The sequence below is a fragment of the Diceros bicornis genome, chromosome 36 (genome assembly GCF_020826845.1).
Source record: "Diceros bicornis minor isolate mBicDic1 chromosome 36, mDicBic1.mat.cur, whole genome shotgun sequence".
NCBI classification, from domain to species: Eukaryota; Metazoa; Chordata; class Mammalia; order Perissodactyla; family Rhinocerotidae; genus Diceros; species Diceros bicornis.
Genome location: NC_080775.1, coordinates 13,513,774 through 13,530,839, shown reverse-complemented (window position 1 = coordinate 13,530,839; position 17,066 = coordinate 13,513,774). Strand labels below are relative to the sequence as shown.

The following is a 17,066-nucleotide window of genomic DNA, read 5'->3' as shown; positions in this document are numbered from 1 at the left end:
TGATAGATCTGTTCAAGAAGAGGAAATGAAAGACTAGTTAACACCCCCCTCAGGAGACCCAAAACAGCGCTGTTGAAATCATTGGCTCTGCAGAAGCATTTTGATTAGAGAGTTTAGTTACACTACCTCTCAGATTCATGCTGGGGTTAAAGAAAAAAGCTTATGTTACACTGACTATTGTTTGATTAAACTGAGAAGCTCTGGGGAGAAAAACAAAATGGTCAGCGTATATGCTTCTTGGCTGGATTTTAAATCCCTTTTTAAGAAATTACCTGTAGTTTCACCAAGAATTAAATAAGAATGTAGAGTGTTTCCTAAGTTTCAGTGAATTGAGACACTAGATCTTTTTCTATCGCTATGTAAGGAAGACATATCCCAGGTAATCAATGCTAAGTGCAGTCTGCATAGCATTATAAAACATGAAGTCCTCTTATTCTCTAAAGTTTCACCTAAGACTTAAACATGTAGTAGAGAACAAAATTAAACCTCTATTTAAAAAGTACACATTTGTTCCAAAATGTTCCTTGTAAAGACTATAGGCCTTTCAGAACTAATTTCTATAGCACTCTCATCCAGAAGCAGTTTGTAAAAGCTGTGAGTTATTAAGTCTTGATGAGGAAAGTACTATTGCATATAATTTCAAGCCACAGCTAGTTATCAGTGCCTAGTTAGAAAGCTGGTGGGAGAGTGACCATTGAATTCTTCTTTATGAGTAAAGTGAAAAAAGATATGTCAGGATGAGGGACGATGTTTGGGTCCTACTGTGATGGTGTTATTTCTGGGAACAAGCAATGCCCAAATTCTGTTTTGTGACTCATTCCTCCTCTGCAAAGACTTCTTGACCTGAAAGTGAGACTCAAGGTGCAAAAGCTAAATGGGAAACAAAATACAGGATCTCTTTATATCTGAGGGTAATTGATGCTAGAAAAAGGGTGCTCAAATGGAATCCACTTAAAGTGGGGACTAAAATGTCACAGTAGACAACGTAAAACAGGTTTGATAGGTATGATTTTTGAAAAATAAAATGCGAATTTATAAAAGTGGGTTTATTTTGTCTTATAATTAACAAAATGATTTTATAATGACAATTGTGCACTAAATTATTTGCTCAACCAAAAATAAATTGTGTTGATTTGACAGATATGATAGATTGTTACTTTGGTGCCCTCAATGAACCATGCTTTTGGTATTTGTACTCTGATGAGTCCTCTTACACATTGGTTCTAGACTTGGCCATGTGACAGACATTAGCAAGAGTGATGCAAGTGAAGGACTGGTAAGTCCTGGCACATGAGGCCTTTTCATCTTGGAATGCCTCTTCTTGGAACCCATCCACCATGCCATGAAAACACATAAGCAACCGTGTAGAGAAGCCCACATTCAGCAGAACTGAGGCCCCCTAGCCAACTCTAGTTGAGCTCCCAGCCAGCAGCCAGTACCAATTTCCAGCTGTGTATATGAGTCCATTTCACATCTTCTGGACATTCCAACTCCAAGCCAACAACATATGAAGCGTAATAACCTCTTGGCCAACATACAGAGCTGTAAAAATAATAATAAATTGTTATAAGCCATTAAATTTTGGGATGATTTGTTATGCAGCAACAGATAACTAAAACAGAAACTTGTTACCTGAAAGTGGGGTCCTGCCATAACATGTGACATTGTTTTTGAGTCTGGAATGGAGAAATTTGGAAGAATGACAAACAGACTGTTAGTGGAGACTGGAAGGAGAGTGGGGAAATTCCTATTAGAAGCTGAAGAAACGAGAACCTGAGTTATGTATTGGCAGAACAATTAGCAAAACTCTTTGCCTGTGGTAATATGGGAAATAGAAAGAATACCTAATGAACTTGTGGATCTGGCTAAGGAGAGCTCTTGGAAGAATGTTGAAAGTGCTATCTGGCTTCTTTTAGCTGCCCATGGTAAAGTACAGGAGGAACAAGTTGAGCTATAGTTGAGCTAAAGAAGGAACTGTTCAGATTTCAAGCAGAATGTAGAACTAAAAAGAAGCTAGAACTCGTGTGTTCAATAATAAAATTGTTTTTCGTCTCCCATCTCTCCAAGAAAATACTTCTCAAAGTAAGAAATGGCCTTGGTTTCAAGATGAAATCTAGGGTGCTGGCAGTAAAATATGGCCTCAGGGTCAAGTTCTCTGTTAAGGGATCAGAAAGATTTAAGGAGTATCTTAAAGATCCTCTCAGCTAGACAAAGACTTCTAAGAACCTTAAGGTGTTTTCCCATGGCACTCTGGTTTGCAGCTCCAAACAGAGAGAGGATCTTGTCTTGAAGATCCTCTTGGTCTTGAAGAGATTTTTGAGTGTGGTTTGTCTAACAGAGTGGATTATAATTTGATACATAGAAACCCACAGAATTTGTAATGAAATTATACTAGTCTGGATTAAAAAGACAGAGATAGTTCAAAATGAAAAGATGCCTCAAGACCGCCAAACTCTTACGGAGAGGAAGCCAACTGAGAAAGAAACTCAATTACAAACCTGGGTCATTTCTCTCAGAAAAACAGGGATGTCTCAGAGGCAGAGCCTAGAGCACAAAGGGAGGAGGTAAGAGCCGTGGAGAATCACTCGCAGGGAACAGAACTGGGCCATAATCAACAAACTGGCTACATTTGGCTGGCTGGATTTCAAAATTGCTATGGACCACTAACTGCTGTGTACCTTCCATTTTCAATCTTGTTGAGCAGGAGTTTCTATTGCAGTTTTCCTGTCTTTGCCTCTTCATTGTATGTTGGGTGTGTGAGCGCCAGAAAACCTGTCTCTTTAGTCCACACTTCTTCAGATCAAGCTGCACCCAAGAGACCTCAGTTGCATCTGGACCTGATTTGGATGGTGTGATTCTGTACCTGATGCTGTAGTGGGATAAGACCTTGGGAGCTTTGGAGAGGGTAAGTATATTTTGCACATGAGAAGGACATGACCCATTAGAAGCCAGAGGACTCTACTGTACTTTGTACCGTACTTACTTAGATTGTACTTTCGCGGCCCTCAATGAACCTCATCTCCTGGTATTTAGATCTTTGTGTAGTTCCTTCTGTCATTGATTCTGGGCTTAGCCATGTGACTAGCTTTGGACAATGGGATTTTAGCAAGTGTGATGCAACTGCAGACTTGATGAACACATGCACATCAGGGCTTGTTCTCTTGGAACAGTCCTTCTTGAAACCTAGGTACTAAGCTACGTGAAAGCCCAAGCAGCCCTGTGAAGGAGAACTGAGGCCCCAAAACACAGTTCATGCTAAGTTCCTAGCCAATGGCCAGCACCAACTTCCAGCCATGTGAATGAGGCCATGATGGACTTTCTTGTCATTCCAGCATCCCAGCCAATAACTTGTGCAGAGCATATTCATTCATTCATTCAACAAATATTTGAGTCCCTGCTCAGTGTCAGCCGTTATGTCTAGTGTTTATATTATTAATGCAGGTTTGGAAAACTTATTTTAAAAAGCTATAATGTATAAAATGGGGTCACTGGCACTAAGTCATAATATTTTTAAACAGAACAAAGTCAGTAACAGAAAATTTGGAAAGAGGAGATATTCTTCAACAAAGTACTTTACCTTAGGGGTAGAAGTTGCTGAAATACTGACCACATTATGCCTTTGCAATAAGAACACACAGACAGAAAGGTTAATAATTACGGAGTGCTAGTGAAAAATCACTTAGGGAAAAAATACTCTAATTGTGATGCCTTTGGGGTTTTGTTATAAATGAAAAAAAAGTTGAACTTTTTCCTGATGCCAGAAAAAGGGCTGCAATCAGCACTATCTGGTTTTATTTACATTTCAGAGTAATCTTTATTAACCCTTTTAATGCAGTGCTTTCATAGTAAACGTAAGAATACCCAAACTTCTTCCACACTTTCTATTTATTTCTCAACAGTCATCACGATGTCCTTCCAAGCCAAAAATCCTGTGAGATCCTTCCTCCGGAATAAGAGGCCATGTCTCCAGCAAGCTTTTCAACAAGATTTTAACTCTTCCATGCAGCTGGCAAAAACATTGAACCAGCAAATTGAAAACACACAGTGGTATGTATGTTTGGAGTCTCTATAAACTTTCCCACGTATGCTACCCTATCAGCTTTATGCATTCCCTGAGCAGAGACTGATGACCTGAGATACCAGGCAAGTGCTCAGAGGTAAAAATTGGTCTAGTATGCAAAGTTTGCGAATTTACAGTCTATTGAGTGGGCCCAGCTGTGGGTCTTCCCTTCAGCAGGAGGGCTCTTGCCTTTTAAGAACTTTATTCCACTCCGTCCACAATGGCTTCTACCACCTCCCCAGGAGACTTCACTTCCTATGGGAAAGAGCCACTTGTTGACAATGTCTCAGGGAAACATGGAGTAGCTTTATGATAATAACACATATTCCTCTCCCACCCTTCCCCAATTTTGGCTTATTTTTTTCATTCATTCCAAGGACACTAATGTGAAGGGAAGAAACCCATCTTGCTCTCGGTCTGAGAGTTGGTTATGTTCTAATATATAAAGGAAAGCTTGGCTTCTTAGAGACTTACCTGAGACCCTGAATGCTTAATCTTAGCCTTGTCAGTTACATAGACATTTAAATGAAGGTGTTTCACAGGATATTGAAGAAGATTTTCAAACCATTCTTTCCCAGGTAAAGGTTATGTCTTCAAAGGCTAGTTTTTCTCTCCCCAACTTATCAACTGTACCAACTTGGGTATTGATGGATGTATACCCCAAGAGGGCAGGGTCTTCTTTGATTTATTCACTGCAGTATTGCCAGTGCCTAGAGTAGTGCCTGACGCGTAGTAGTTGAGAGGTAAATGTTGAAAGTTATTTGTTGAAACATAAATGTTGAATGATGACTATAGAGTGTCAAACTGCTCAATCCATACCTAGTATTTCCATTTAGTATCTAAAAATTTAATCAAGAGGATATTGGGAATTTGGCTTGAAGGACTTAAAAATTACAACAGGAATTCTTAGAGCCTCACCTCGGTTACTTGAAAAATCAACTGGTCTCCCTATTTCTGTTTTGCCAGCTGTGAAAAAGACTATTGGCAGCGTCTTCATCATGACAGTAGAGTGAGGAAGCAAGTATAGTGCTTAACCAAGGTGCTCATAACACCCAGTGAAGAGCGACGCATTTCTATGGGGTGCTTGTCAACCCCAAACTTGGCTCATTCTTTTTCTGAAATGTAGATGCTTAAAATGGCACAGACTAAGATGCCTCTCAAGAGTTCAGACCCCTCCTTTCTGTCCTTTCCTGACAGGGCAGAATTGTCATGGACTCAGCACCGGGTGGGTCATTTAAGCTAAATATTTGTCCCCCAATTGGATGAATTTGGAACTATTGTAGACAACGACTACATGTCCTAAACCTGCCTCCTGAAAATGTACCATGAATTAATGTGCAGAGCAAGAAAAATGCATGTTGTGTCTCAGCAGTCCCATAACATTCCTTTTATAGAACAAGATTCCAACAGTTTTAACACACAAAGTTATCTCTCAAGAAGGAGGCCTCATTTGGGAGTCAGGGGACCCCAGGCAGGGATTCCTAACCCCAAGCCCCGTTCCCAGCACCCCCAACGGCCTGTAGTTATGTGACCTCTGGTAAGGCATCTAACCTCTTGGGACTCCATCTTCTTTATCTATGAAATAACATTGGCTTCCTGCCTCCCAAAGATACCAGAAGGAAGAATGAGTTAACATTTACATAGCACATTGAGAGCCTCCAAGAAAGGCAGCGCACGACTGGGAAATACGATATAAAGGGAAGAATGTCTTTTGTTTTTACATTGTTGGTCTCTGGTCAGCCTTTCTGGGCCTATTTCCTAAGTACGGTATTAAAAAACAGGCAAAAGAAGAAGAAAGTTCTAAACCTAATTCAGGTGGGATAACTGAATCATAGCTGCTGGAGTTTTTTGTTCATTTGTTAACTTTGGGGCGAGGAGACCTGTTGGGGAGGTAACAGGATTGCTCTTGGGAGAAGCATCTGACTTTGGACTGTATTTAGACAACAGATAGGCACAACTATTGGAGAAGAGCAGTAGGCACAGATGGCACAGCTGGAATTTGGAGTTCATCAGGATGGTAGGCTCCTGGGGGGTAGGAATTGTGTGTATCTTATCTCTCCAACATCCTTCCAGTGCCTGACATATAGCTGCTACTTAGTTTGTGTTTATCTAGTGAGTGAATTGACTAGGATCTGAACGGCAGCTTCATTCTTTAGCGGTGATGTGCCCCTTTTCCTTAATTGTAAATTGGAAAAAATAACACCATCTTTACAGGGCTATTGTGGTTGTTAGATGAATGAGATGTGTAAAGTGCCCAGGACACTGACACACTGTTGGGGCACACGATCAGTGTAACGGTTGTGATGACTGTTGGCTCTGTCACCACGAATGCTGGGACACAGGGCAGTGCTGTGGCAAATGACAGATGGGTCCACATCCTGGCTTTGGTACATATGTATCAGCTCCTGGAGAGCAATGTTGAACCTTTTTGGAACTTGATCTGTATAAGAGGGTGATAAAATTTGATCTATATAGCAGCTCAGTGTCTGGAATATAGTCCAGGTGATAAATGTCCTGGGTGTCTTTTAAAGATCTTTTCTTGTAACATACATCAGGAGAAGACATAAAACCTATTTATGAAACAAAGTGAACGACCATACAACTATCACTGGGGTCAAGACGCGGAACATTGCCGGCACACCAAGAGCCCATCAAGCGTCCACAGATCATTTATACTCTCCTTTCACTTAACATTATATCATGTGCATGTCATTTAGAATGTTTAAAAATATGTTTACCTGTGATAAACTATTTGAATATATGAATATGTGACAATTTATAAACCACTTTCTGATTGTTGTCGATTTGGGTTGTTCCCACATACTATATTAAGTTCTTGTAAACACAGATCTATTTTGTTCTCCTGATACGCCTGTTGCTTCTTGCACAGTTACCGCACTGTTTCAAGCATTGTGCAATATACTTTAATATCTGGAAGGGCAAATTATTCCTCCCAATCCTCTTTCAAAAACTTCTTAGCTATTCCACTTATTTATTAATTTTTCTTCTCTTTTTTATTTTGAAATATTCTCAAACTTACAGAAAAGTTGCAGGCCCAGTATTAACAAACTTTCTTCCTGAACCATTTGAGAATAAGTTGGTACATTATGTCCAATCAACTGCAAATACATTGGTGTGTATTTCCTACAATCAAGGGTATAGAAAGAAAATTAGCATTGATATATTACCATCATCGAAACTTCAGATCCCATTCAAATTTTGCCACTTGTTCCAATAATACTCTTTTTTTTTTAAACTAATTTTATTTTATGGTGAGGAAGATTGGCCCTGAGCTAACATCTGTGCCAGTCTTCCTCCATTTTGTGTTTTGGACGCCGCCACAGCCTGGCCTGATGAGTGGTGTTTAGGTCCACACCTGGGATCTGAAACTGTGAACCCCAGGCAGCCGAAGTGTAGTGCATGAACTTAACCACTACACCACTGGGCTGGCCCCCCGATAATATTCTTTATAGGAAAAGGATCCAGTTCAGAATCATATGTTGCATTTAGTCTTTTGCATGTCTTTTTCATCTCCTTAAATTTGGAATAGCTATTAGGTCTTTTATTGATTTTGGTGAACTTGACACTTTTGAAGATTATAGCCCAGTTATTTTGTAGAATATTCCTCAATTTGTGTTTGTCTGATATTTCTTCACAATTATATTTATGTTATACACCTTCGGCAGAAATGTCATAGAAGTGATGCTGTATTCTTCTCATTGCATTTTTTCAGGTGGCACATGATTTCAATTTGTCCCATTATTCAGGATGTTTAGGGTGATATCTGCCAGGCTTCTCCAACTAAAAAGTTATTTTTTCTCCCTTTGTAATAAATATTTTGTTGGGTGCTATTTGTAACTATGTAAATATCCTTAAAATGTTCTATTTATTCATTTATATAATTACTTCTGTGGATTCATGATTTTCTATATTATTCTATGGCTTAGAAGCAATTACTATCATTACTAATTTTAATTGATCACTGGGATCCTCTTCAGGTTGGTTTTGTGTGTGTGTGAGTGTATGTGCACACGCATGTGTGTGTGTGTCCCAGTTATTCTTTGAGCACTCCCTTGCTTTTTGGCACAGCAATATTCCTGGTTCACCTGAGAATTTGCATGTCCACCCCCCAACTACTCTCTGAAATCAGCCGTTTCTCTGAAGACCCCTGGTTCCTTTTCGTGGAGAATAATATTTAGAAGCCAAGAACTGGGTGCTAGGTGCTCTCATCTAATACTGGAGTGTTACTGCTACTAGGCTCTCTCAGTGGACAGAGCTAGGGAATGTGTGTGTGTGTGTGTGTGTGTATCAGGGTGTGTGTGTGTATCAGGGTGTTCCAAAAATCTTAGTGCAGTTTTGGGCTTTAGTAACTTCAGAAGTACAAATGCTATAAATTCACAAAAAAGTCATTGGGAAGTTTATTTATTTATACTTATTTGCACTTAGTTTTATTCAAAAATAATACATTTTTGTCTGTGACTTTTTTTGGATGGGAATTTCTTTTTTCTTTACTGAGGTAAAATTGTATATAACACTATGTAGGTTTGGGGTGTACAACGTTATAATTTGACATCTGTATACCCTACAAAATGATCACCACCAAAAGTCTGGTTACCATCCATCACCATACAATTGACTCCTTCACCCACTTCACGCACCTCCAACCCTCTTCCCCTCTGGTAACCACCAATCTGTTCTCTGTATCTATGAGTTTGTTTTTGTTTTGTTTGTTTGTTCATTTGTTTTGCTTTTAGATTTCACATAGAAGTGAAATCATATGGTATTTGACTTTCTCCCTCTGACTTACTTCACTTAGCATAATACCCTCAAGGTCCATCCATGTTGTTGCAAATGGCAAGATTTCATTCTTTCTTATGGCTGAGTAGTGTTCTATTGTGTATATATACCACATCTTCTTTATCCATTCGTCCATCAATGGACACTTTGGTTTTTTTCATATCTTGGCTACTGTACATAATGCTACGATGAACATAGGGGTGCACATATCTTTTTGAATTAGTGTTTTTGTATTCTTTAGATAAATACCCAGAAGTGGAATTGCTGGATCATATGGTAGTTCTATTCTTAATTTTTTGAGGACTCTCCATACTGTTTTCCATAGTGGCTGCACCAATTTACATTCCCGCCAGTAGTGTATGGATGGGAATTTTTGAGACCAGTGAATTAGTAGAGGAGGTTCTCATGCTTGGCCATCACTGTCACCAATTTATTTACATTAGATATTTCTTGTGGGATCACATTGAAACTGTCAGGTATGTATCAAAACATCATTCTTCCGACAAATTAGATAACCTGGATGAAATGGACAAATTCCTAGAAAGGCACAGTTTACCAAAAATGACTCAAAATGAAATAGAAAATCTGGGGCTGGCCCCGTGGTGTAGCGGTTAAGCGCACACGCTCCACTGCTGGCGGCCGGAGTTTGGATCCCAGGCACGCACCAACACACAGCTTGTCAGGCCATGCTGTGGTGGCGTCCCATATAAAGTGGAGGAAGATGGGCACAGATGTTAGCCCAGGGCCGGTCTTCTTCAGCAAAAAGAGGAGGATTGGCATGGATGTTAGCTCAGGGCTGATCTTCCTCACAAAACAAAACAAAACAAAAAAAAGAAATAGAAAATCTGAATGGATCTATAACAAGTAAAGAGATTGAGTCAGTAATCAAAAAACTTCCCACAGGGGCTGGCCCAGTGGCGTAGCAGTTAAGTGTGCATGCTTGGCTGTGGCAGCCTGGGGTTCGGATCCTGGGCGCGCACCGATGCACCACTTGTCAAGCCATGCTGTGGCAGCCTCCCATATAAAGTGGAGGAAGATGGGCCCGGATGTTAGCCCAGGGCCAGTCTTCCTCAGCAAAAAGAGGAGGATTGGCAACAGATGTTAGCGTAGGGCTAATCTTCCTCAAAAAAAAAAAAAAGATAAACTTCCCACAAAGAAAAGCACAGAAACACATGGTTTCACTGATGTATTCTACCAAATGTTTAAAGAAAAATTAACACCAATAAATCACAAATTCTTCCAAAAAACAAAATATGAGAGGACACTCCCTCACTCATTCTGAGAGGCCAATATTACCCTAATACCAAAACCAAAAAACAGACATCACAAGGAATGAAAAATACAGAACAATATCTCTTATGAATATAGATGCAAAAATTCTCAAAAAAAAAATACTAGTGGGCCAGCCCTGTGGCTTAGCGGTTTAGTGCGTGTGCTCCGCTACTGGCGGCCCGGGTTTGGATCCCGGGCGTGCACTGACGCACCGCTTCTCCAGCCATGCTGAGGCTGCGTCCCACATACAGCAACTAGAAGGATGTACAACTATGACGTACAACTATCTACTGAAGCTTTGGGGGGGAAAAAAAGGAAGAGGATTGGCAATAGATGTTAGCTCAGAGCCGGTCTTCCTCAGCAAAAAAAGAGGAGGATTAGCATGGATGTTAGCTCAGGGCTGATCTTCCTCACACACAAAAAAAATACTAGCAAACTGAATCCAGCAACATATAAAAAGAATTATACACCACGACCAAGTGGGATTTATCCCAGGACTGCAAGGTTGAAAATCAATATACCATATTAATAGAAGTAAAGGACAAAAATCACATGATGGTATCGATAGAAAAAGAAAATACATTTGACAAAATCCAACACCCTTTATGAAAAAACATTCAACAACTTAGAAATGAGAACTAGGAGGGAGTGTCCTCAACATGATAAAGGGCATCTGTAAAAAACACACAGCTACTGGGGGCCGGCCCGGTGGCGCAAGCGGTTGGGTGCGCGCGCTCCGCTGCGGCGGCCCGGGGTTCGCTGGTTCGGATCCCGGGCGCGCACCGACGCACTGCTTGGTAAGCCATGCTGTGGCGGCGTCCCATATAAAGTGGAGGAAGATGGGCACAGATGTTAGCCCAGGGTCGTCTTCCTCAGCAAAAAAAGAGGAGAATTGGCGGATGTTAGCTCAGGGCTGATCTCCTCACAAAAAAAAAAAAAAAAAAAAAAAAAAAAAAAACACACAGCTACCTTCATACTTAATGGTGAAGGACTGAAAGCTTTCCCCCTAAGATCAGGAAAAAGACACGGATTTTGTTCTTGCCACTTCTATTCAACATTGTTTTGGAAATTCTAGCCAGGGTAATTAGGCAAGAAAAAGAAAGAAAAGGCATCAAGATTGGAAAAGAAGAAGTAAAGCTTCTTTATTTGCTGATGACATGATATTTTATAGAAAAATCCTAAGAAATTGACAAAAACTATTGGAGCAAATAAATGAGATCATCAAGGTTGCAGGATACAAGATCAATATACGAAAACTAGTTGTATTTCTACAAATAATCCAAAAATGAAATTAGGAAAACAATTCCATTTATAAATGGTATCAAAAAAGAATAAAACGTGTAGGAATAAATTTGACCAAACAAGTGCAAGATTTGTATGTTGAAAACTACAAAACATCATTGAAAGAAATTGAAGAACCCCCAAGTAAATGGAAAGATGTCTTGTGTTCATTGACTAAAAGATTTAATATGGCAGTGCTCACCAAACTGATCTACAGATTCATTCCAGGAATGCAAGGTTGGTTCAACACATGACGGTTAGAATCAAAAACACAGGCAAATGTTGAGGATGTGGAAAAATTTGAACCCTCGTACATTGATGGTGGGATTGTAAAATGGTGTCATTGCTTTGGAAAACAGTTTGACACTTTCTCAAAATGTTAAACATAGATTTACCATATGACCCAGCAATTCACTCCCAAGAGAAGTGAAAACATATATTCATACAAAAACTTGGAAATGAATGTTCACAGGAGCATTATCCATAATAGGCAGAAGTGGACACAACCCAAATGTTCAGCAACCAATAAATGGATAAACAAAATGTGGCATATCCATACAATAGAATATTATTCAGCCATAAAAAGTGGTAAAGTGCCCATTCAAATCATAACATGGAATGTAGCCTAACACTAAAGACTACATATTGTATGATTCCATTTATAAGAAGTGTCCAGAATAGGAAAATCTATAGAGATAGAAAAATTAGTAGTTGCCAGATGTTGAGGGGAAGGGAAACTCAGAGTGACTGGTAATGGGTCCAGGATTTCATTTTGGGGTGATGAAAATGTTCTAGAATTACATAGTGGTGATGGTTGCACAACTTTGTGGATATACTAAAAACCACTGAATTGTATACTTTAAAATGATAAACTTCATGGAATGTCAATTATATCTCAATAAAGAAGCAAAACCAATGAGAGTCTTTAAAAAGCACTTCATTTTTTGGATGATCCAAAGGCTAGAATTATAAATGAAATCTGAGGAGCATCTCATAAAAGTTTTACAAAATGTGAAAATTGACTAGAATGATGTATAGCACAATATAGCAATTACATTGAATTTAAAACGTGGTTTTATTTGGTGAGTTTTGACATATGAATACATTCATGAAACATGACCACATAACATATCCATCATCCCCAAAAGTTTTCTCATGTCTCTTTGTAATCCTTCCTTCTCACATCTCCTCCGTGGGCCCCAGGCAACCCCTGGTCTTATTTCTGTTACTATATGGTAGTTTGCATTTCTTAGAATTTTCTATAAAGGAAACCACACAGTATATACTCTTTTTAACAAATCTGGCTTCTTTCACTTGGTGTAATTACTTTGAGATTCATCCATGTTTTAATGTATATTAATAGTTCATTCCTTTTCATTGCTGAGTAATATTTCATTTTATATCTCTTTGTTTATCCATTTACCTGTGGATGGACATTTGGGTTGTTTCCAGTTTTTGGCTATTACAAATAAAGCTGTAATGACATTCATATTACAGTCTTTGTATGGAATATGTTTTAATTCTCTTGGGTAAATATCTAGGAGTGAAATGGCTCAATCAGATGTTTAACTTTTTAAAAAATTGTCAAATTGTTTTCCAAAGTACTTGCATCATTTACATTCCCACCAGTAGTACATGAAAGTTCCAGTTCCTCCACATTCTCAATGACACTTGGTATGGTCAGTCTTTAACATTTGCCATTCTAGTAGGTGTGTAGGGGTATCTCAAAATGGTTTTAATTTGCTTTTCTCAAACGACTAATAGTGTCAAGTATCTTTTCATGCACTTAGTTGCCATCCTGATATCTCCTTTGGTGAAGTGTCTATTCAACTGTTTTGCCCATTTTGATATTGTGTTGTTTGTCTTATTATTATTGGGTTTTGAGAGTTCTTTGTGTATTCTGGATATGCATCCTTTATCGGATATACGCTTTGCAAATATTTTCTTCCAGTCTATGGCTTGACACTTCATTCTCTTAACAGTGTCTTTTGAAGAGCAGGAGTTTTAAATTTTGATGAAGTTCAATTTTTGATAAAGTCCGAGTTAGCAGAGGCTTTCTCCTAGAAGTTTTGTAGTTTTAGTTTTTATATTTTGAGCTAATTTTTGCATATGGCCCAAGGTATGGATTGAAGTTCTTTTTTTTTTTTTGTACAGATATCCAATTGTTCTAGCGCCATTTGTTTAAAAGACTATCCTTTCTTCAGTGAATTGCCTCTGCATCATTATAGAAAATCAGTTGTTCATATATATGTATATGGATTTATTTCTGCTCTCTCTATTCTGTTCCATTGACCTATGTGTCTGTGTTTACACCAAAGCACACTTTATTGATTACTATAACTTTATAGTAAGTCTTGAAACCAGATAATGTTAGCCTTCTAACTTTGTGTTTTATTTTTTAAGTCATTTTGGCTATTCTAAGTCTTTCACATTTCATATGAAAAATGGAGTCCACTTGTAAAATTCTACCAAAAAGTCCACAGGGATTTTGATTGAGATGGCGTTAAATTTGTAGATCAGTTTGGTTAATATTGACACTTTAACAACGTTGAGTCTCCTGACCTATTAGTAAAATACATATCTCCATTTTTCAAAGTCTTCTTTCGTTTCTTTCAGTAATGTTTTGTAGTTTTCAGTGTACAGGTCTTTCACATATTTTGTCAGATTTATTCCAAAGTATTTCATATATTTTGATGCTGTTGTAAATGGTATTGTTTTTACATTTCAATTTCCAATGGTTTGTTGTTAGTATATAGAATAATAATTGATTTTTGTGTATTGATCTTATATTCCACACCTTGTTAAACTTGCCTATTCTAGTAGCTCTTTTGTAGATTTGTTTGAATTTTCTAGATAGATGATCATGTCAGCCGTAAATAAATAGAACTTTAAATTTTCCTTTTCACACTGCTTTTCATTTCTTTTACACCCTTGTCTCGTTCCTGTTCTTAAGGGGAAAGTTTCAGTCTTTTATATAAAGTGTAATGTTAGCAGTAGATTTTTTATAGATAGTTTTTATCAGGTTGAGGAAATTCCCTTCTATTACTATTTTGTTCAGTTCTTATAAAAAATTCTCTTTTTTTGTAAGCATGTAACATATATATATTTCTGAATTTATTAAAACTTAAAACTGCACTAAGACTTTTGGGACAGACAAAAATATATATCCTCACACACACACACATTCACACACAGCTATATTTATTTCTACATCTCTTATTAAATAATACTCTATATCATATTAAAAACCATGAATTCACATTTCAACCCCACAGAGTTATTCTGTTTTTTTTCCTTTCAATATTTGTAATTCCTTTCTCTGACAGTAGAAACCCAACTTCCATTATCCTTAATATATTTGCTTATTTGGTCAACCTCCTGTGTGTACCCATTGTCCCAACACTGCCACCATCCCATACCTCCTGCAGATGCCCTCCACAGTGCTCTTGGGCTCTGACACTCACTTACCAGAGTGCTGCTGCCTTCCCTGACATGGACACGCTTTTTCACCCTGTTTAACCTCTGACTCCATGCCCTGGGCTGCCCTTCTGCATGGACACCACCTCACCCTAACCATGCTCTGATACTCTGCACTCGTCATCCCCTTCCATGTGGAAGCCTTTCCCACCAGCTCATGCACTGACATTCTGTACTGGGAATCTCTTCTATGTGGACGTCCTCATCCCTGTTGCTTCTGAAACCCATGTTGGGCTTCAGCCTGTGTGGCCCCTCTTTACCCTGCTTAGGCACGAATCCCTGCAAAGGCTGCCCTCCCACGTAGTCCTCCTTCTCACTTTCTTGGGATCCAAAGCCCCACGACATGCTGCTCGTATGCAGGGATTCTCTCCTAACCCTGCTGGAGCTCTGACATCCTGCACTGGGCCACTCTGCATGGATCCTTCCTCACCCTCATGGCTCATTCCTGCAGTGGGCAGTCCTATTTGGAAACTCTATTTATTTTTCTTGGGCTCCCACATCCCTCCTCCTGCCCCAGCTTGGTCCCAACTGAAGGGTTTAGGACTGAGTTTTTCAGAAAGAGATACGAAGAGGAGGAGGAAGATGAAGAACTCACTCATTTATTTTTATGATTACCTTAGAATAATATTTTATCAAACTCAAAAAAGTTCCGTTGTATTTTTTATTGGGATTTTAGGAGGAAATGCCACACTGACAGTCCTGGGTCTCTCCATCTTTAGAGGATCCAGCTCGATCATTGCAGAAGAGTCTCTCATAAGGCAACTATAGCCACAATTAAGGTCAATTAGGGCTGTAATTAAGGTCAAAGCTCAGCATGCTCCAGGGGACAGGAACAACTATGACCCAGGAGGAAATAGCCTACACACTGAAGGAGTTGAAAGACTTTGCCGATATATATCAACAGAATCTGGGCAGATCTCAAGTGGGCAGAATATAACACTAGTTCTGGCAAAATTTATTGATATTGACGCATTTAATAGGGAGTCCAGAATTAAGATACCGCTAGAGGTGGCTCTGATAGCTTACGTGATTGGTTGACTAAAATTTGAATTCAAGGGTGGCACATATTTAATAAGGCTGAGATGCCAGAGCTTCTCTGGCATAATGTGGAGGAGGGAATCCAAAGGCTTGGGGAGCTAGGAATATTGAACTGAATGTTTCATGTATGACCTCCATAGCCGCCTCCCAATTACATTCCACAAGATGGTCCAGAGACACTCCCTTTATAAAGGCAACGAGATATATATTAGTGAGAGGAGCACCTACATCCTTGAAAATCTCTATGGTTTCTCTCCTTTCTAGGCAAGGTACGACTGTGGACAATGCCACTATTGAGATGGTTTCCGTGATTCAATGGGAGTGATGGGATTCTGGAGCAGCAGGGGCCAAGGGTAGCACTTAACTGCCTAAGACAAGGTGAGCACGTCTACCATATAGGGCAGGAGGGACATTACTAGTAATCAGAACGTTTTGATTGGCAGAGATCTTTGGCAGTGGCTAGTTGATTATGGCATCCCTCGGAACCAAATATATAGGCAGTCTACTAGAGTATTGCTTGATCTACATAACAGAAAAAATGCTAAGCCTGGTAGCTGAAAATCTGACTTGAGTTGCCACAGAGGAGAGTTGAGGCCTCTTACTCAGTTTCCAGTCTTAGGTAAATTAACAGAGACAGAGCCCTTTGATTGAAGGGTAGGCCAGATGCCCCTGAGGAAGGACTCTGCACCATCGCCACAAGTATACACTGTAAATCTTCCTCTAAGACTTCTCCAAAAGGACCAGAGGCAATTTACTGGAATGACTGTGCACTGGGAAAAGGAAATACCTAGAACTTTTGGGGATTACTACACGCTGGCTCTGAAATGATATTAATCCCAGAGGGACCCATAAAACCACTATAGCCCAAAAGCTAATGTGAGATCTTACTAATTCAGATTATAGAGGATTTTAGCTCAAATCAGACCCGCACTGGACCAATTTGGTCCAGAGACTCACCTACTGGTTATTTTCCCAGCTTCTGAAGGTGTAACTGGAATAAACATAGTTGACAACTGGCAGAATCTCCACATTTGCCCTCTGACTCACGGGTGATGGCCACTATGGTAGGAAGGGCTAAGCAGAATCCCCTAGAACTTCCATTCATGCCAAGAGAGTAAATCAGAAGCAGTACTGCATCCCT

The 17,066-nt window shown here is 39.3% G+C and overlaps 1 long non-coding RNA gene across 1 annotated transcript; it reads left to right on the top strand.

The window, feature by feature from the left end:
- Positions 1-2,739: 2,739 nt before the first annotated feature.
- On the top strand, positions 2,740-16,277 carry LOC131398947 (uncharacterized). Its single transcript, XR_009217032.1, has 3 exons — positions 2,740-2,905; positions 3,900-4,047; positions 16,190-16,277. It is a non-coding gene; the product is annotated as an uncharacterized LOC131398947 (long non-coding RNA).
- Positions 16,278-17,066: the final 789 nt, after the last annotated feature.